Raw genomic sequence first — 22,576 nt, 5'->3', positions numbered from 1 at the left:
TTCTTCCCAATAGAACTGTTAAACAGCAGTTTCTAAGGTTTTTCTTTTGTTTGTTTGTTTGTTTTTGTTCCCCCCACCCCCAGCTGGAGAATCAACAGAACACAGAAGGCTGTCATTGTATGGAAAAGGAATGAAATAAATCAGTCTAGCTGCCTTAATTTTCTTTTTTCTTCATTGTCCAGCATAGTGTCTCAATGCCCAATATGCCTAACATATCTGGCACAGTGCATTACACATAGTAGGTATAGACATGTCTGTTGAGTGGAAATACTGGCTTTCCACCATCTTTTCTTAAAAATTGTCTTCTATTCTTTAAAACTGATGATTTTTGGAGACTTTTCACTAGTCATTTCCTAATATGCTCCTTTCCTCTCCCACAATGAATCTTCATTTGTAACAAAGAAAAAGACTGAAAAACAAAACAAACAACCAACAGCCAAATTTAACAGCATATACATCAGTGTACACCTATACACCCTCACCTCTTGACCTAGCCAAGGGAAGTATGATACATTCTCTGGAAAGAGAGTGATAATTGTAATTAAAAGACTGAGTTTGGCTACCTTTTAGTGCTGTTTAAGTGTACATTTGTTGTAGTCGTAGTGTATATTGGTCTCTTATACTGCTTTCATTACTCTGACTCACTCCATACAAGTCTTACCATGTGTCTTTGAATTACTCATATTTGTTATTTATGTTACGATAGTATTCAAGCAATTCACCTACCAGTTTGTTCAGTCATTTGCCACCGAATATGCACTTTGCTTCCAGTTGTTGTTTTTTACTACTTTCTGTGAATTCATTTACTTAAATCCTAGCTATTATCATACATTAGACATTTATTTCTCTTATTTTACTCCTTGAAGTATATGCCCCATGGAAGATCTCTGGGTCAAAGGATATGAACAGTTTAGTTATTTTTCTCACTGATTCCATTTTGTATCCAGAATGTTTGGACCAGTTCACAGCTCCATCAACGGTGTGTTAATATAGCTTCCTTTCCACTATCTGACCACAAGGATGATTTCTACCTATTGTTTCTTGTCTTTGATAATCTGTTGTCACCATTGATTTTTCAGTGCTTATGTTAGTTATCAAATAGTATAGCTTTCATAGATAAATGTATAGAAGTCTCTTTCAATAAACTATAGGATTTGACTTCTCATTGAGCGCTACCTTTTTTTTTGCTAACTGTACTTCTCAACTGCCAAAGCAATGAGGAGAAATGTTCATTGGATAATACTAAGGACTCTCCGACACCATCATTCTTGCCTATTAGCAGCAAACATATGAACAAACTACAGCAATGCTTCTAATCTCCAATCTTTTTCTTATACTGAAATCTGAAAACATTATGAGTTAATAGAGACAAAGGGCCAGAACCTTGGGATGCAGTGCCAAAAATAGATAATTCAGCATTCACAGTCAACACAATGAGTATCTATAAACAAAGGAAAATATGAACATGTTTGACTTCCAAAGGGCAAACTGTGATTCTGTTGTAAAGAGATAGAACAGAAAAGGAGAGGGCAGGTGCTGGTGTGGAGGAAAAGAAAAGCCATGAACTAGTGAGTAATATTTATTTAACCAAATCATCCGTAAAGAAAATAATGGCAATGTCTCACACTCTTCTCTCTGCAGTTCAACAAGAAAATCTCCCCTATATGAATCTCAGAGGGACAAAATATGACCAGTTTGTCTTCACAGATGGCTCCCAAAGCAGCTCAAAAATATTTCTTCACTTTAAAGTGTAGTTTAGACTAGAGGAACAAAAGGATTTGATGTTCATTATTTTCTCCTTCTGGAATCCTACAAAGAAAACTTTGAAATTTAAGGACAATTAAAGTCTCTCACCCACTGTTTTCCTCTGTCTAAAAACATTACCTTCCTAATTTCTCCACTTAATTTATATACCACTAGTCTCCAAAGCATAGATGTCTAGCGAGAACACCAAGGGATGAGTTATCAACAAATAAAAAGGTAGGAAGATGACTTGTCTCCAACAATCAAACCTACCTTTCACCCATTATAACATAACACTCCTGAATTTTTGTGCCAGGCATTGCCTTCTTAGGGCAGTTATAACGTAACAGCAACTTGGACATACAATCCAATAGCTGTGTAGGCACTATTAAAAAAATTCTCATATACCCTGCATACTGACCCTCTGCCTCACAAATCACCTTGTGGCTGCCACATCACCCTTTGGAGCAATGATCTTTGTGAAATATTGCAGTTCCACTTATCCCCTTTTGTTTTGGAGAGGGTCTCAGGATGAGGAGGCATGGATAAGTTGTAATTTACATTGCAGTTATCATTACTTTATCTTTTCTCCAAAACCCATTACTTTATTGAAATTCCCTGTTTCTATCCAAGCATCACCATTTTAAAAAATAATCTAGGTTGGCAGTCTTTGTGCCATATTTAATTCCTCATTTTCCTTTCCCTCAACCCCATCTAAACAGTCACCAAATCTTGATATTTTCTTTCCATCGACCTCTTACATCTGTCTTTTTCTTTTCCCTACACAATCTCCATCCTATTGTCCTTGCAACATTGGTCTCTCTACCTTTAGCCTGTCTTCCTTCTCCAATACATCCCTCACATACCTGCTAAAATGGCTTTCCTAAAGCATAAGTCTGGCCATATTGCTCCCCTACTCAATAAATTCCAGTAGCTCCTATTATCTTGGGGATCAAACACAAACTCTTGTTTGCTCTTCACATTCTGGCCTCAATCTACCTTTTCAGTCCTGATATGCATTATTCCTCTTCCCAGACTTCCCAGTCCAGACAAAACAGCCTTCTTGCCTTTCCTCACACTTGTGCAAAAACACAACCAAAATATACAACCATGAAAAAGAAGTTAAGTTTGATACCTTTTATTAGGCAGAGCCATGTTTAAAAAAGAAAGAAAAAGAAGAATGGATTTATATTGAAAAGCTTCTGCTCAGTTGAAATCAGAAAAATGGGCAGCCAGGTGGTACACTGTAGAGCACTGGCCCTGGAGTCAGGAAGACCTGAGTTCAAATCTGACCTCAGACACTTACTAGCTTTGTGACCCTGGGCAAGTCACTTAACCCCAATTGTCCCCCCTGGCCTCCCAAAATAACAAAATCATAAATAATTCATTTTTGCTCTTTGTTTTTGCAGTGTATGTAGTAAATACCAACACATAGTTAATAAACATTTATTTTTTATTTTTTTAACAAGTTGATTTGTTTTTAATTTTCAATATTCACTTTCATAATTTTTAAATTTTCTACCTCTCTCTCCCTTCCCCCTCCCCAAGACAGAATGCAATCTGATATAGGCTCTACATATACATTCCTATTAAACATATTTTCATATTAGTCATGTGGTATAGTAGAATTAGTATTATAATGATAGTAACCATGAGAAAGAAAAACAAAACAAAACAAAAAAAGAAAATAGTCTGCTTCAATCTGCATTCAGATTCTGTATTCCTTTTTCTGGATGTGGATGGCATTTTCCATAATGAGCCCTTTGGAATTGTTTTGGATCCTTACATTGCTGAGAACAGCTAAGTCTATCAAAGTCAGTCATCACACACTGTAGCTGTTTCAATAAACATTTATCAAGCACTTACTATGTACCAGGCACTATGTTAGCACAGGGTAACCTGACTCCTATTGAAAAGCTACTTTGTTCACTGTATATTAAAACCTATTACTTGATTTTTGTACAGATTGAAGCATATATTTTTCACTTTATTTTTCTAATTGTGTGTGCGTGTGTGTGTGTGCGCATTTGTAACAAGGCTAATACAGAGATACATTTTGCATGACCTCACATGTATAATTGATATATTGCTTGCCTTCTAAATGGGTGGGGGAGGGGCAAGAGGAATAAAGATAATTTGGAACTCAAATTTTTTTAAATGAATGTTAAAATGTTTAAAAATGTAATGGAGAAATATTTAAAATCAATAAAAATATGATTTTAAAAAGATATTGAATTCTTCTTATCAGAGTCTTTCCCATTAATATTAGTAAGACGAAGTGTACAGTGAAGATCAAGCACATCCTAAATGTTACCTCGGTTCAATGAATTCTCTCTGACATGACAGATAACGGGGAATTTCGAGTTTTCAGAGCAAAGTGACCTATTCCTATCTTTATCTCTCTAGCTAATGATTTCAAATTAATTATTGATTTTTTTGTTCTATGACTTCACAAATCCTCATAAGATAGTTCCCATGTGCTACATTTCTGCACAACTAGGCAAGACATTGAATTAGCCAAATTCTCTTATAACTTCTGTTTGTAGTATAGAGCTAGTCTTTTCTCAACTGTCTTCACAGAACCAGTTCACTATAACTGCCTGTGCCTCAATTTACTGCTCTGGGAGGGAGAGAAAAAAGGGAAAAGAAGAGAAGAAGGACCTGAAAAGAGTCAATATCTTTAATTGTTGGAAGTGGAGAAGATAGGGCATCATTTCAAAGCAGCTGGATTTCATAGCTATTGTTCCTTCCCTTGTTGTTCCTTTCTGTTGCTTCCTAATGCCCCCTTCCTGCCCCACTTCCAGGAGCTCACTGTCATCTTCATACATCCTTCTGGCTCTCCAAAACTGCCCCAGTATCTGCATGCTACTCATGTGTATTGCTGCATGGTGCTGCCCACTCAAAAACTGTCTCCTGTCTTCACTTATCAAAACCCCCATTCCTTCAGTGCCGTGCATTAGGAAAGTAATTTAATTTGTTGCACCATGATATTGAAAATAGAGCATGGGGAGTGGGGTGGGATTTGCCACTTAATCTTTTTTCCCCTTAATCCATTTACATGTGCTAAAAAGCCTGCATAGACCTCTTGCTGTTTGTTTTAGCAGAAAGATATCACCAGTCCATCTTTCCCCCTGGCTAGTCTTAGAATGAGCTTCCTTCTCAGCTTTTTCCTTCCTAATTCACAGAGCTGTGAGAACTCAGTGTCTGGATTTCTGCAACACCCCCTCCCCCAAACTGGAAGATTGGCTCATTCCTAGGTAATGGGACATGAAAGAATCCCAGGAGAGGATAGGATCCTAAGACTAGCTTGTCTTTGGGGGAGGAGGGGTCATCACCTTTCCCTGAAATCAGAACTGGTAGGAAAGGGAGAAAATGTCTTCCTCTAACTGGAAAGGAAAGGGTGTAGGCTACACCTTCATTCCTCACCTCCCCATCCCACTTGGCCCTCTTTCTTCAGCTGACCATAGAAAAGCTTGATTTGGTTGTAGGAAAATAATATTAATTGTTTTTACTTATGTGAATGCCTTGAAGTTGGTGCCTAATTACCTTGTAGCCCAACCAAAATTATGCATATTATTAAATTTGTATCAAATTAACTTTACTGCAAGTTTTACATAACGCCAACTTCTCAATCTTCATGGTTCATAGGAGTAGAGATTTAGAGCTAGAAGGGACATTATCTCATTTTTCCAAAGTTCTCATTTAAAGATGAAGAAACTGAGATCCACAGAAATGATGTGACCAATTTATTGCTCCATTAACAGCAGTCCTTCATGACTTAAAAGGAGAAGGTGAATTGGTTTTGGGGGGGGGGGGTCATCCCGAGGGGTTATGTGCTTAGATCATCCCTGGAAATTCTGGGAACTCCAAAGACACGGTGATACACGGATTGGGCCTTTTGGAGATGACAAAATTCTTGGCTATTTCTGGTCATGTGGTGGCCTATCTCTGAAATGAGTTTACCATTTTAGAATGATGAACAAATCCTGAGTGTTGTCCTGGTCCTAGCCTCACCACCTCCATCCTCATTGGTGGATGGGGACTGCATCATTCAAAGAAATGGTAGTCTCCTGCTGTAGTTCTCTTTTATTGTGACTCTTCTATTGGGAGAATATTGCAATCTGTCTCTAGAGAGTTTGTAAAAGGTGGTAGGGGGACAGACTATACTCTTTCCATTATGCCTGCTGCTACTGCCTATTGCTACTTCCATGGTGCACGGACTTATCTAGGTGAGCTTGTGTCTGGGTTATGGCTGCATTTTCTGATTTATGTTTCCTTTCTTGAGTAAGTGGCTAAACATCAATCTCAAAAAACTGGAGAAAAACTCACAAATTCAAGGAGTCTGGAAGCTGTGAATCCCTGGGAGATGGAGCTAGTTATGGCAGAAGTAGAAGAAAGATTATGAGAGGAAGCTTCTACATTGGAGAGTTTGGCCCCCAACAAAGGGACTGACCCAAGCCTGGCCTTTTACTAGCAGACAAATATCAGAAGTTTTAGATAGTGTCCAGCTGAGGTCAAATGCCCAGTGCTAATTAGCAGCCTCGAAAACAGCTTTATGTTCTAATGAGCTTAACCATCAGTTTCTTATAAAAATGTACCAAGTAGTCATTAGTTAAATTACTTGTAAAGTACTGCATATGAACAGTTTGGCTGATGAAAGAGGCAGAAAAAAGAACATTTGTGTAAGGAAAACTGATAAAATCAACTTGAGAAAAAAAAAAAACCTCTTAGATAAAATTTTGAAGAGAGACAGATTGTTCTGAGGACCAAATGAAGAACTGCCTTTTTATTTTAATGATTGAGGACAGAGTAGTGAATGAGATAACCAAGGCAGTATGGTCCATGAACTCGTTTTCATGTGACTATTTTAAGAGCTTTTAAGGTTATAACTGACAAAATTATTACCCAAATAACTGGGGACTATGGGAAGATTACAACACATATAGCATGCACATATACATATATCATAAAATATAGTAATATATGCTGGATTCATACTTGGCAGAAATATTAATTTATAATTTTTATCTCATAAAATGATGATGATTTACTGACCACAAGGATTCTCTGATTTGAGACACTGGAAGATATAAGAAGTCAGACAAGGAGCTTTAAGAAAAAAAGGTACAAGAAGAAATAGAAGAAGCAGAAGAGTAACCTGAACACAGAAGGAATCACAAAAAGACAGGAGCAGAAGACAGCGGGCTTCCAGGTGTGACACCTGACTCTTCCAATGCTTTGCTAGGAAGTTTATGATTAGAGGAGAGGTATTAGTTTGTCGATTGCCTGAATAAGCCCTGAAACAGGTTATGGAAGCTCATTGGATGAGAGCTAAATCCTGATGTTGTTCAAAGGGCTATGGGCTCTCTAAGTACCATCAAGGCATAGCCTGAGAAGAGAAACCTGGCAGGGATGCTTGTATTGCCATCCACTGCTCTCCCTCATTTGAGAGAGAGAAACAGAGAGGCAAAGATAGCCTTTACATTTGTTTTGATGTGAGCTATGCTTTGCTATGAGAAAAGACTTGGAGTTGGTTGGACCAAGGTGAATTCCCAGCTGTTTGCAGACATGAGGAACTTGGCAGTTCTATATCTTAAGGGAACTACTTGTTACTGAAAGAGGGTAACACTTTTTATCAGTGCCCTGTTAAGGTTGGTTGGGAGTAAAAAGAGCCTGTCAGTGCTTCAATAGCTCAAGAGCAAAAGTGGATCAGCTTTTACCCAGCAGGAGAATGGAAAGGGTCAATAAGAGAGCAGCTAATACAGAAGTGGCTTTATTTGGGGCAGATTGTTCTTGAAACTACCAAGATCATCAAGCCTTGTAGTCCAGAGTCATGAGCTGCTCAAGGCACATGGGTTTTCCCACTCATGTGCTTCCCTGTTGAATTTATATGTGTGTACCTAGTATCCCCCATGGACATTGTGTGCACTGGTAGGAGAGGGTGGTTTAAGTCTATGGATGGAGTGTGGTGTTTTGACTATTCTTGTTTTTATTTTCTATTGAATAACTGTGAGGTTTGATAATAACTGCTTTTGCCTTCTCTTGAGTAAGTATTATGGTTGTTATTTTTGGTTTATTATTTAATAAATGTTTTATGTTTAACATCAGTGTTATCACTGTAATGAATTAATTTTATGCAAATAAATACACCAATGGGGGATAAGGGAGCTACAGTGGCAAATAATATGAGTATATCAGCTCCCTCTTCTTCTCCCCTCTCCCCATACACATCAGAATTGTTACTTTTAGGCCCCCAAGACAGAGTTGTCGGGTATCCACACTAGGGTCCCTAGACCCTGCCACTGTGAATTCAGGTTAGAATGAGTCAGTCAGCTGAGAGAGGTAAAACAGCAATCTGTGTCATACCTGTATTATGTACTGAGTCCCATTAATGCATTCCTGGTGAGTTTATGTTTAGTATTTGTGTGCATATAGGTGCGCAGGAATAAAATAGCCAATTCATATTGTACATGTACTACTTGTTTTACTCTCCCACTCTCTTTTGGGGATGTCCCTAGATGTGAGCCATAATCTATTATAATTAAAATTGACCCTGAATTGCTGGAATGGGGGGTTTAATGAGGCAAAGAGTTTGAGAAATGGAAGCTTAACCTCCTCTCATTAAAGGCAGGCTCCTTGGGATTGAACCCTATCCAAAGTGAATAGCTAAGTACAGAATGGTACAGAAGCAGACATAATTGCAGTATCCCATCCCTGTGGTCCCAGTCCAGTGATTCCTCAAGGTTTACAAAAGCTGTAGTGGAGGTCTTTATACCTGATGCTTGATAGTAACATGCAGTAATCCCTATCATTCCACATACTGAGTCACTACAGCAACAAAAGCATGGGCATGTTAGAAATGAACAATCTTACAGCTATGCAGTACAGTGACACCATGCCGCATGCTTCATCTGCCCTTGGAACTCCTGTTTCAGGATGAGAGTGAATTAGTGGACAAGGATCAAACTCTAACAAAGTGAAGACTTTCCAATTTTATTTTCAGAGATAGCACTTCCAAAGAATTGTGTCAAGCTCTGAGATTAACTACAGTACTCGATTTGGCTAATCCACTTTATCATTCAGAAAGCAATTTTGAGGCTTCCTTTAGAGACTGAACAGGGCCGTTTGTTAATAAGAATCTACTTCCTATGTCCCTGTTGTATAAGTTGATCACCCACTTTGAATGACAGAGATATTCACGAGTCTAGAAGTGCTGAGAAGGTTCATGATGAATTGCAGTGCTCTTACAAGAAGTGGGGGAGGTAGGGACAGATTCATATGTTTTGTGCATTTTTGGAATGAGGTTAGTCTTCAGGGAATAGACTAAATGCTTTATTACTTTGCCCTAAATTTAAAATTCATCTTGCATTAGAAAGACAAATCTTTATTATTCAGGCCTGCTTTTGACAATTCTCATGTGAAAGAAATGGTTAATATAGTTAGCTTCATTATACTAGACTCATTTTATTTATTCTACATAATTTAAGGAGTCTATGTAGAGAAACTTCTGTAGAGTACATTTTGAATTCCCCTAAACAGAATTATCTTGAATTTAATATAATAATTTTCCATGGGGACCAAAGAATTTTGAGTTGACATCCATTTGTAAAAGGGACATTTTCTCTGCCTCTCACATTTCTAGCCCCCTCCTCATCTCCACTTTAGCTTTCCAAGTCCCAACTAAAATCTGACCCTCTATAAGGAGTCTTTCCCAATAGCTCTTAATTCTAGTGCCTTCCCTTTGTTAATTATTTCATTTATATTTTGTACATAGCTTGTTTGTACATATGGTCTTTGGCTTGTCTCCTCCATTAGATTGTGAGGTCCTTCAGGTCAGGATCTTTTTGTTTTTTGTCGTTCTTGTGTTCCCAGAATTTAGCAGTGTCTGGTACATAGTAGGTGCTTAATGTTTATTGACTGAGGGACAGAACTTGTAAAATATTAAATTATCCATGTACATTCAGAAGCACATGCAACCATAGAATCTATCAACCTAAAGGTATTCAGGGAATGTTGACACAGATTTGACAACTTTCCATCTCTTTCTGTCCTTCAGCCACTGAGTTAAGTACCATGGACAGATGCATTCACTAACATAAGGGTCAGTGCTAATAGGAAAAAAATGACTTATGCAAGTCAACTTTGTTACTTTTCTGTAGATTCAGTAAACAAGTCTAGAAGTATAAGTCATGCTTATATATCATAGCATTGTAAGATTTACCCAATGCTTTATCAACAATTCTATGAGGTAAGATAGCGCTAGTGTCATTGTCTTTTACAGATGAGAAAACTGAGGCCCAGAGAGGTTAAGGGATTTGTCTATGGTCGCATAGCTACTGTCAAAACTCCAGTAGGAGGGAGAAACTAATGGTTAAAATGGGATCAGGAGTTATCTCAACTATTATCTTTCCATATTTTTCATGTTTCAACCAAAGAGGACTGCTCATCATTCTTCAAACAAGGCCAGCACTTACCAGCAATTGTGTTTTGTTCATAGCTGTACATATATCATATATACCTTTGTCCCTGCTCCCCTCCCTACTTATTGAAATTCTACCCATCTTAACTCTAGTCAAGTTCAAATGTTACCTTCCCTATATGCCCTTCCCTGATTCTTCCAGATGGCACATAGTAGGTGCTTAATAAATGTCTATTGATTGACTGGAAATGATCTTCTCATACTTTAGAACCCACATAACAATATGTACTTTTGTTATGGACATAGCTATAGTATGAGGTAGAATGTGATTTAAATGTACATTTTTTATCTCCCTTGCTAAATTATAGGCTGCTTGAAGGCAGAGACTGTCTTATTCTTTTTATCCTACCCAGTGCCCAGCATAATACCTTGCATATAGTTTGCCTTCAACAAAACATTTGGAACAAATGACTAAATGAATTGTGGAAATGCATCAGCTTAGTGTATCCTTTCATATTTGCTTGCCTGGATTTTAGCCAGAGATAATTTGGTTCAACTCCATCAGTCTTCTTGGTCCTAAACCTTCTTGACCTCTCTTTAGCACTTGACATTGATCATCTCCTACTCCTAGAGAGTCTGGTTACCTTGGATGTTTTTGGCCACACCTTCTCAATCTCCTTTGATGGATTTTTATCTATATGATTAAACCTTCATTCACCCTTTGCATGAGAGTGCCCCAGGAACTTCTCAAATTCCTGCTTCTCTGTATTTGTTTTCTTGGTGGTTCAAATAAACTTCAGTGCTGCATCACCTGATGCTTATTGGACAGCTCCAAATGAATATCCTCTAGGCATATTTGTCCAAAACCAAACTCATCTTTCATACACACACACACACACACACACACACACACACACACCCATCAAAAAACCCCTGCCTTCATCCTAATTTCCTTATTTATGTTGAGAGTACCACCATCCTTTTAGTCAGTCAGGTTCAAGACTTTGAATCATTCTCAGCTTGCTTTCCTTCACAGTGTCCAATTACTTACTAAATTGTTTTTACCTCTACAACACTTCTCATGCCCATTCCCTTCACTCCACTCTCATAGCTACCACCTTGGCTTAGGTTCTCTAGACAAGTGATTCTCTGTACAAGTAGATGTGGATCCCTGTAGGCCACATATTGACTTAGAAAATCACAAGTTAACATTATCTATATTGTACCTATTTGGCATTAAAAGTTCTTCACAACCTGGCACCTTCCTTACTAATTCTATGATCTAACCACAATGACTTAGTCTCTAGAGGAGGAGAATGTATACATATATATAAGAATTTATAAAGGTAAATGCAGGGGAGAAGGGCACTAGTAATTGGGGAATCACAAAAGTCTTCACGTAGATGGTACCACTTGAGCAGATGGTGCCTAAACATAGGCAGGACACACTTTAAACTTTAATCTGCATTATTAACATTTTCTCCATCCCTTTCTTACATCTAGACAATAAAAAACAATAAAGCAATCCCTGATTTGTAGCATTTTTCAATTGCCAAAATGTAAATATTTACATTGAAATAATATTATTAGTAATATGTTATAATTATAATTATTAATATTTTGAGAGCCAGTTTAAGCTGGCTCCAGCACCTCATTGAATAAAATAGAAACTCCCCAGACTTTGGTGTTTAAAACCCTCTCCAACCTACTTTTCCAGATTTATTTTGCTTCTTTCATGCAGCAGCTATTCCAACCATATTGAACTAAAAGTTTTGCACTGAATGCAAAGTTCCATCTTCCTTCTCCATGCCTAGAATGAACTCTCATCTCATTTCAGCCTCTAACAATCTCTGGATTCTTTCAAGGGTCAGCTCAGATGCCACCTCCTACATGAAGCCTTTCCTGATCCTCCCAGTTGTTGAGGCTCCCTCCCTGCTCAAATTACCTTGTATTTTCTCTTATGTGCAAAAGTTGTATCCTACATCAAAACTTAAGCTCTTTGAGGGAAGAGACTTCTGTTTTGTCTCTGTGTCCCAAGCCTACCATGGAGTCTTGAGCATAATAAGTACTTAACAAACATTTGTTAAAATGAACTGAATTAGGGTAGCAAGGTGGCAAGGTGGATAGAACCCTGACTCTGGAGTCAGGAGGACTTGAGGTCAAATCTGGCCTCAGATACTTACTAGCTGTGTGACCCTGTTCAAGTCACTTAACCCTGATTTCCTCCTTTAAAAAAATTTGAACTGAATTGGAAAGCAACTTCCTAATACTGTGAGATCCTTGAGGTCTGACATTATCAGTGAAGCTGTTGGTATCTGCTGCTACTATACCAAACTCACTAACTTCAAAGCTAGAATTTAGCTCAGCTCTCAGACCTTGACTTTTACCTCCTGGATTTGATCAACCAATAAACAAACAATTATTAAACACTTATTATGTACTAGGTACTGAGCATATAGACAAAAAAGGACAAGAACAAAGCAGTCCCCAAGGGGAGACGAAATGCACCTATATAGCAATGAGCATACAAAATACATATGAAGCAGATATAAGGTAACTTTTCAGGTAAAGTCAATAGCCATAGAGGGGGAAAGGAGAAGCCTTAGGCAGAATGTGAGGCCAGTTGAGTCTTGGAGTAAACCAGGGATTGCAAGAGGTCTGCCTAAGAAAGGTAAGAAAAGATTGAATTTTCAGGAACGAAGGATCTCCAGTGCATCTCCAGATATCTTTTGCCTCCTCTTTTGGCAGCTTAGAACCTGAGTCTTAGACTTTAGGCCCTCACTTTTTTGACCCAACCTAGCATTTTCTCCCCTTAACATTTGAAGGAGAACTGACTCACTCTTCAATTCACAGGATGCTTAAGGGTATGGACTCCAACCAAAAGGTACCAAGAACCCTATGACTATTAAAGGCTCATCTCTTAATCTTCTAATTCCAATGATACAAGATCCTTAAAAAGAAAAAGGAAGGAAGGAAGGAAGGGAGGGAGGAAGGGAGGAAGGGAGGAAGGGAGGAAGGGAGGAAGGGAGGAAGGGAGGAAGGGAAGAAGGGAGGAAGGAAACTCTTTTCCTACCACCATTTCCCATGACTTTGTCCCCATCAGATCTTCCAACTACTATTGCTTCTCTATCAAAATTATATTGTTTTCATTCTATATATATTGATGTGTACATGTTATCTCTCCTAATAGAATGCAAGCTTCTTAATGCCAGAGAATGATTCATTTATGTTTTTGTATCCCTAGTATTTAGCACATGATAAGTAGTAAATAAATGCTTTTGATTAAATGGTTGAATATAGATTTGTCTAAGAATTAAGGAATTGTAAACCAAGACCATGCTGGAATTCGTGTGGCTGAGAGATAGATGACCTAACTTGAAATGTCTTTAGATTCTTGGGAAGTGTTCAGTTTAGTTGGAATGAGTTGGAGAGCCAATAAATAGAAATAACTAATGGAGGAGAGATTTTCTTTTCTGTTCTCCACTGTCCCCCTGCTGCCTAAATATTGATAGAAATAATGAGTTTGGCTAGCCCCAAGCTATCACGGAAAAAGATCTAGAATCTTTATCTAACCCTTAGGTTATTCTCTTCATCTTATAATTTGAAAAGTTTTGCCCTCCACCTTCACACTATACTAAGTAGAAATGTAAATAAAATTTGCATTTCCATACTTGCCAACCTAACATTGGTAAATCTGATTCTTGTACAATGCCAAATACTTGACTAGTCACTGAATATGATTTAATTTATAGAAACAAGATTATAAAAACACCCTCAATATGGTATTCAGCTTAGTTTTTCATAAGAAAATTAAATCTATCCTTGGATTCCCAGAGTTATATTCAGGCATTATAATTCTTGTTATCCAAGCTTCTATAATAACATTATTATTATTGCATATTGCTTATCATAGCATAAATGATTGCTTTATTTTTTGTTTCCACAGAGAATTTATATTGAATTTATGTTTAGGATAGAAGAAAAATAGGGACATGGGGCACCTTGTTATTTGAAATCTTTAGAATATTTTGCATATACAGTTGTATCTACTAGTGCACCTATAGGAATTGCTTAGTCCTGCATGGGCAACTAAGAGAGGCTACCAACACCTGGGACAAATAATTTATAATCTTGCCTAAAGACTGATGATTTTCAGAGTCCTATAACTCTTAGAAGTAGCTCACAGTGAGTGACCTTATAGAGCCTAGGGAGATGAACCCCGGCCACATCTTTGAATCAAAGCTAATCCCGTCCAAAACTCTCATTTTAGAGATAAAGAATCTGAGGTCCAGATGACTTGTCCAAGGCCACACAGCTAGTAAATGACTGATCAAAGACTTAAATGCAGGCCCTTTTATTCCAGATTTTTATGGTTGTTCAGTTGTTTTACAGTTGTGTCTGACTCTTCATGTTCCCATTTGGGGTTTTCTTGGCAAAGATACTAAAGTGGTTTGCCACGTCCTTCTCCAACTCATTTTATAGATGAGAAACTAATTAAAAACAGAGTTAAGTGATATACCCAGGGTCACATAGCTAGTAAGTGTCTAAGGCCAGATTTCAACTCAGGAAGATGAGTCAGTCTGACTCCAGGCTCAAAACTTAAACCACTGCTGCCTTTATTCCAGATGCAGAGAGGTCTTTTCACTGCATCGCACACTGCCTCACTCTATCAGCACTCCTCACCCAGAAGCAGGTATACAGGCTCCCATCTTGTCAGCCAGAAGCATATATATGAGTACCTCAGGGTCATAAACAATACAAGTACTTTGATACCATTTCTAAAGGCAGGAAACATGTACAGTAACATTCAAAAGGGACACACCTAAAGCCGATTGCTTCTTCTAAGTATTTCAGCCACCTTCATGACCTCACCTGAACCCTATACTCTCTACGCAGTTTCTCTTCATCACCTTTTATGGGGCAGTTTGAACAATGGTATACCATCTCCTTTCCCTTTGTATCACTCCTTTAAAAGTCCAACCTAACTTCAGGTCCTGGCAGAAGTGTGAATACGATGAACTCATAAAATCCCTCAGCTATACCTTGTAATTCCATTAAGACGGAAATAATCTGTGGGGTATGATGACCTTAGTAACCCCTGTGCTCCTTTGCCACAAAGTCTCACTGTCTTCATCTTTGACACTGTACTAGGACTAGGTGATCTCATGGTTAAGATTCCATGATTCTATAATAGTGAGAGACTCATCTCTATAAATAACTTTTAGCTTTATGAATAGCTGTGGGAGTTACTTTTTTATAAGTTTTTTAAATTAGTAATTTATTATGAACTTGAGGCAATCAAATGAATTTACATTTACAATTACTTTTGGTTTTTTTAAAAAATGATCTTCAATATACATATATCTATAATATCTTATTAATTACTATCCCTTCCAAGTTCTCTTTTTAAGTGTAAATTAGATTTCAGCAAAATTGAAGGTCTTACGGGCAAAATCAGAGACATAGAAATATAAGGTGGAAGCCCTCTAACGGGTTAAGAAAGCATTGTACACCTTGGGAGGGGCCTTTGGCTTGAATAACACAATGATAGAGGTAAAGGTCAGCAAATAAAATCAATGTGCACCAGGGTATAGAATGCCTCTATATCTTGGCCATCAGCTACTTGTCCACATAAGACCCCAATAAGTAGAGTCCCCCACTTAGGGAATTCTATTCTGAACCTGAAAAAATTATTGAACCAGAGAGATTATAACTTTCCTCCCTCTTGCCTGGAGGTGACAAACCTCAGAGACAGGACTTTGAGAGAGAGTGAAAGTAGGGAGGGTTTCTAGACAATCCTAAACTAAGGATAGCAACCTTTACTCAGAATGTAAAGTAACACTCTAACTGATGAGTATAGTAAAATCCAGCTAAGCTAATGGCTGGAGGCAGTCGAGACTGCAATTTCCCATTGAAGAGTGCAGTGAATCAGTTAACTCATCCTGAAGAAACAACCTGTACTATGGAGAGCCTCATGGCCAAATGCCATATCTGGAAGTAGGAGCCCAGTGGCAGAGTGAGCTGCTTGGCTTAGTCCAAAAATGAATAAATCTATTCAGCCAAGACACCAAACCCTATGAGGCATGAATGCCTTGCCCTGAAATTAACTTAGTAAACACTCCCTGGAGAAAGAAAGGGCATAAAGGTCCTGCTGTTCCAGAGCTGTGAGTTGCTTTGGCCACATGGATTCCCTATACGTGTACCTCAGTATCATTGCATTTTATTTATGGCCACTTTTCCCACTCCCACCCACATAAAAACTTACAGATTCTGTGTCTGGGATATTTATGGGATAATTTGTCTCAGGATGTTGGGGGGGGGGGTGTATGTGCAGAGAATGTTTTCTAACTGCTATTTTGCTATGTCGTGTGGATACATTTCTTTTCTAAATTGTTTAGTAAGTCTACTGGCTGATCGTTAATGTGAAGCACATGAGTGGGGGCTTGTTAGCTACAATTTTAGGAGTAGTCATCCATAGAATTAACCCTAGAACCTGAGTGAGCAGTCAACCCTCACCCTTGTGAGTACCCTAGCCAGTGCTAAAAGTGTTACCCCTGATCTGAACCAGGAAGAATTCTTGGGGGAAGGGAAGAAAAATTGGAAGGAGGGGCAGGAAAGTAGGCACAAACTAAAAGTACAATAACATTGAGACATATATGTAGGGAATCTGTGTATCCAAGGCAACTCTATTCTGGAACAGTAGGGTCTAAATATCCTTCCTTTCCCAGCAAGTCCCCAATAAGAAAACTTCAAGACAGGCCAGTTCAAGTCAGGAGAGTAAGAGTTGCTACAAAAGAAAAAAATGACCTTAATTTTGTTATTTTTTTCTTTTAATTTCATAGTCCTCTTTTATTGCAACTTGTTTTAGCTTGTAGTTGAAACTTAATAAATTAAGAGGCTGCAGAGATTGAGAAAATCAATCTTAATGAATCTCTCAGTCAAAACTCTCCTGAATTCAAGACTTCCAGAGCAACAGAAACAAAAGGAATTATGTGTCTCATCAACCTGGCTCTTATATGTTCACCCTTCCATTGGAGAAAGCAAAGTCAAGTCAATCAGCCCAGCAGCATTGAACCAAGACCAGCATATCTGGTCAAACATCGGCCTAGTGTCCGAGAACAGTTAAGCTATCCTTTTACAAACTACCCAGTAGTCCACTCAGGCTTTCATGCCATTTTCTTGCCACCTTTGTACTATTTCTTCCCCTATGATTTGGTACCTTCTACACAAGAAACTGGACCTCCACACCCCAGACCTCTAGAGTATGTGGTTCTAGCGTCTGGGAAATGAATTGATTTACCTGTAGGATCCTTACCCTGAGGCTCAGCTTTCTTAATTGGTGACTGAGTATGGGCAGTCTCATCCACTTAACTCACTATATCTCTTTGATCCCAGGACTCACATTAAACTTTATCCTGACAACCCATCTATCCATATAGCTGCCCACTGAGGCCATCTTACCATCTGGCCACTATGGCATACCTACCCACATCATACCTACCAACACGCCTTTTCCTCCTGTTGCTCTTGACACAGTAATCAAATCAATAATACCATTATTTCTGGAAAAGGCATGTCCATTGACTTCCCTACACTCTTGATCAATTCAACATCAGTGTGACTCCCGGAACCAAAATTTCCTTCCTTGAGCACCACTTGTATGTAAGCTCCTTGATGGCAGAGATTGTCTTTCATTTTGTATTTATTTCCCCAATCCTTAGCATAGTAACTCTACCAAATTAATGCTTTTTCACTCACTTATTTAGTTTATAAAGCTAATCAGTTAGAATTCCGAGTCTCAGAAAAATCTCTTTTTAAACTGGAGGAGAAATATACAAAGATTATAAAGAGAGGAATTATTTTTTAATGTTCATGGGAATTGTTTCAAGTTTTGTTTTTTAAATCTACATAATTTATGAAATAAAACTACTCCCATGCTTTTACAATCACATATGTGTGTATATATTTGACATGTGTGCATACAGCCTAGAATTTAGGAGGGAATGCTTTCCAGACTCACTATGAAAATAGAATAGCCTCAAAATATCAACATTCTTTGCAGACTTTACTTATGCTATTCAAGTACTATCATCTCCTGAATAGATTTATGTTAGTCCACACCTGGATTCCAAGGATTCACATGGCTTGGTGAAGAAAGGCAATGGCTTCCCAGTTCCTAAGTTAGAAAGATTGGGATAAGAGTTGGGGGGGAATGGGATGTGATGGAAAGAGAAAAAGCTTACAGCAAATTGGCAGTCAAGGCTTTCAACCTTAGCTTCTAACAGCTGGCATCCAGGATAGAATGTAGAAGAATATATGGGCAATGTTGCTTCTAATTAGTGTTTAATTCAACAACATTTAGGAAGGAAAGAACAGTTAGTTACAAATAGTGTTAGTTACAAAGGGAGGCAGCATGGGATGGTACAGAGTGAAAAGAATGCTGAATTTGGAGTCAAAGAATCTGAACCCTAGCTCTATTATTTACTACCTGTGTGATCTTGGATAAATCTCTTAACCTCTATGATCTCAGTTTCTTCATTTGTAAAATGGATGAGAATTAGGAATGGATAATCTCCAATGTTCTTCCAACTCTAAATCCTATGATTCTATTAAATCCTATCATGTACCACTGGCTTAAATATTTAAATTGTCTAAAAGAAGAGCATGGCTAGTGTGGTTGGAAGGGGATGGGGTACACTTGTGTATGGCTCCATTTCCATAATGAAAGTTGGATTATAATAAGGACTTTAATCCTGTTAATAGCAAAAGATGGGGAAAAATGGAGATTACAAAGCACCTTGCATTTATCTTTAGGAAACAGAAGAGATTTCAGTCAAGTGAGGGAAGTCTGATAAGCAGCTGAGGATCCCAAGGGCAAACATAAATGACCAAGAGGAAGGGATGGGGATCAAGAAGGCAGGATGACAAAAAAATAAAAATGATTATGTATGTTGGGTAAGAGGTACCCTCAATAAGCCTACCTAATTAGGTAAAACTTCAGTTTATTTTGTAACAGGTTGCTTACCTGAAATTTAAGATAGCAACAGTTATGTGATGAAAGTTTGTGATAAGTTACTGCTCTCCTCCTGCTCTGGTAGAACTTCCTGCTACCTCCCTTATTCCTCTCAATTTTATATTAACACCTTTTTAAAGTAGGTGTCATAAAGTACTATCAATTCACAGAACATCAGAATTGAAAGTGACATCAAGATACCTTCTCAAATCCATAAATGAACAATAATCTGCAAAATATCCAACAAGTAGCAAATGGCCCTTCATTGAAGATCTCCAGTGAAGAAGAAGCCATTACCTCTGAAAGTAGCCCTTTCAATTTTTGTATATCTCTAACTGTTTGGAAGGATTTCCTTATATAACAGGGGGGCTGGCCAATATGGATCCAGTCCCTAAAGCATGCATAGATATTCCTTGTTTGGTCTCAGTCCAAGAGACCCCTTGGAAGCTTGGAGGAAGTTAGTTAGGTTTCATCTACAATGACTCAGGGTTAGTATTCTGTTACTATAAAAATCCTAATTGACTTCAGAAGTGGAAGGACTGATGAAGAGACTCAGATGGAATTGAATATATATAGAAAAAGTACAAGCAGCTAATCTCTCACTCTCTCTTTTATTATGCTCATGGAGAGAGAAGCTGTTTATCTCCCCATCTCCAAAACACATGAACACGTCCATATAAACATGAACATACCCCAGCCACTATGTGTCTCTAAGAACATGGAGCCTCTCTTTACATTATATTCATTCTTCCTTGATATTAGGTAGATGAGTATTCTGAGATCAGAGTGCCCATCTGACTGATGAGATCAGGAGACCCATCGGAGGCCCTGCTGGCAGCTGCAGTCTTCCAGAATGGTAGTAGCTGACAATACAGGAAGTCCTTTCAGACATAAGAGGAGAGTCCTCTGAGGACAGCGGCAGCTTCAGGGGCATCACCCTGAATGATGGGAAGAAGTATTGGCTATGGAGTCTATAAAAGTATCGATGTCATGAGCCCAGAAGAGATTTACAGAAACTTTAAGAGGACTCAACAAAAAGAGAAAATGGCTTCCAAAGTCAGGAATCTATAGGTACCCCTTGACTATACCTGTTCTCTACATATGCATGTCATTAGTATTTTCAATTCTCAATCCGGTCTCCGCAGGGACCTCATATATACAAAGGGAAAGTGTGCCCTGGTAAGGAGGGAATTATTTATGTAATTTGCTGTGCCTTCTTTGTCTTTGTAAACGTTTCTTTTGTAAGAGCCATCTGATATCAATTGGTTGATTGATTTGGGAAGATTGGGTGGGGGTTTGTGATAGTACTAGAAACCCCAATCCTTCAGGAATAGCCTTAGAACCCTGAGAAAAGCATTGGGAGTGGAGGAGGGAAGGGAATAAATTATTAAGTGCCAACTATGTGCCAGGTCCTATGCTAAATGCTTAGCAATTATTATTTCATTTGATCCTCACAACAACCCTGTTACTTAAATTGTATTATAATCCATTTTACAAATGAGTAAACAGAGGCAAATGGAGGTTAAATGATCTGCTCAGGATCATATATAGCTAGTAAGTGTCTGAGGTGGGATTGGAATTGAGGTCTTCCTGACTCCAGGCACAGCACTTTATCCACTGAGCCACCTGGCTGCCTCTCTTTATTCATTGTCCCTTGAGAGCCCCTAAAGCTAGTGTGAATTGGGGAAGAGGCTTTAGAAAGGATGATATACATATTAAATCAAATTCTGTTCCTCTTTAACTTCAACCTATTGCTCTGAGTTCTGTGCTCAGGGCCCACTCAAGACAATTTTAAGTATTTCCACATAATATGACAAGCGTTCAAGTACTAGAAGACAATTAACATGTTTCATCTGGAGAAGTGTGTTAAAACCTCCTCTTTAGTTCTACTGAAAATATTAAGAAATGAATATTTCTCCAATCTAAAGTCCTTTCCACATTTGCCTGAAGGAAGGAAACTTTTATGTATGCTTAATTAAACTTTTCAGGAAACTATGCTCTCTACTAAAATAATTTTCTCCCGTTTTCTTAGGCCTAACTCCTTTCCATCAAGAAAATATGTAAAAGCTAAGGCCCAGAAAATGGATTAAAGGTAGTAATCAAATTTAGAAGGAAATATGCTTCCTGCCTAGTTAAGAGCATGGGCCTTCCCCACCCCTAAAGGGATTAGATTAATGATCCTCCAAACCTCCAAACACAGAGTACCCTCTTTCTCCATTTCCTGAAGGGATTAAGGTATTGATCAAAGGGATTTGATTATGTCGGATCACCTGTGACCAGCTTGGGAGGTGGGGTGGGAGCCCTTGAAGGGAATGGTAATAAAGGGATTGAGTGGTTTTGGAAGAATCCTTTTCCAAGATTATTTTTCTGGATTGATGAAGCAAACTGTTTACTGAACTGTTGCCTAAAATCTGAGTCTTCGGTTTTATCTTGACTGTAAAATAGTCTTTATTCAAGGATGGTATAAATTGGAACTTCAAAGGGATTTTTGACAAAGACCTATCTGAGGGCTTGAGGAGACTACGTTCATTTGGACATTTGTGTGTCTAAACTAGAAATGGATTTAGAATAATATTAAATTAATTTTAAAAAACATTCTGGCAGGTTTGTGCCTAGAATAAGGAATACAGTATTACTCGTTAAAAAAAATTTTTTTTGAAACCTCCTAAACCTTCTCTAGGACACAAATTCACAGTTCCTTCAAAAAATTTTATTTTTGATATCATAATTTCAAGGCCTTATATCGAATTGCTTACCTTCTCAATGGGAGAGAGGACAGGGAGGAAGGGAGAGAATGTGTAACTCAAAGTTTTAAAAACAAATGTTAAAAGTTGTTTTTACATGCAACTGGGAAATAAGATATACAGGTAGGGGTGTTGAGAAATCTATCTTGTCCTACAGGAAAATAGAAGGGAAGGGGATAAGAGAAGGGGGTGGATGTTAGAAAGGAGCCCAGATTGGGGAAAGGAGTAATCAGAATGCACAACATCTTGGGGTGGGTGGAGGGGAGAGATGGGGAGAAAATTTGGAACTCAAAATCTTGTGGAAGTGAATATTGAAAATTAAAAAATAAATTAGTAATAAAAAATAATGTCAAGGCCTTTCACCATCCTGGTTTGCTCCACTAAAAATATCCTATTTAGAACTGAACATAATACTCCAAATATGGTCTGACCAGGGAGTAGAAAGAAGGGACTCTTACTGCCTTATCTCTAGGCCTCTCTTGATGTACCCTAAAATCACATTAGCTCTCTTGGCTGCCCAGACATACTGTTGTCTCATGGTGAGCTTGCTCACTAAAACCCCTAACCTTTTCTCAGACTAACTGCTATCTATCAAGGCCTCCATGATCCTAAACTTAAGAAGTTATTTTTTTGAACCTGCATATAAGACTTTATATC

The sequence above is a fragment of the Trichosurus vulpecula genome, chromosome 4 (genome assembly GCF_011100635.1).
Source record: "Trichosurus vulpecula isolate mTriVul1 chromosome 4, mTriVul1.pri, whole genome shotgun sequence".
Lineage (NCBI taxonomy): Eukaryota > Metazoa > Chordata > Mammalia > Diprotodontia > Phalangeridae > Trichosurus > Trichosurus vulpecula.
This window is presented reverse-complemented; position numbering follows the sequence as displayed.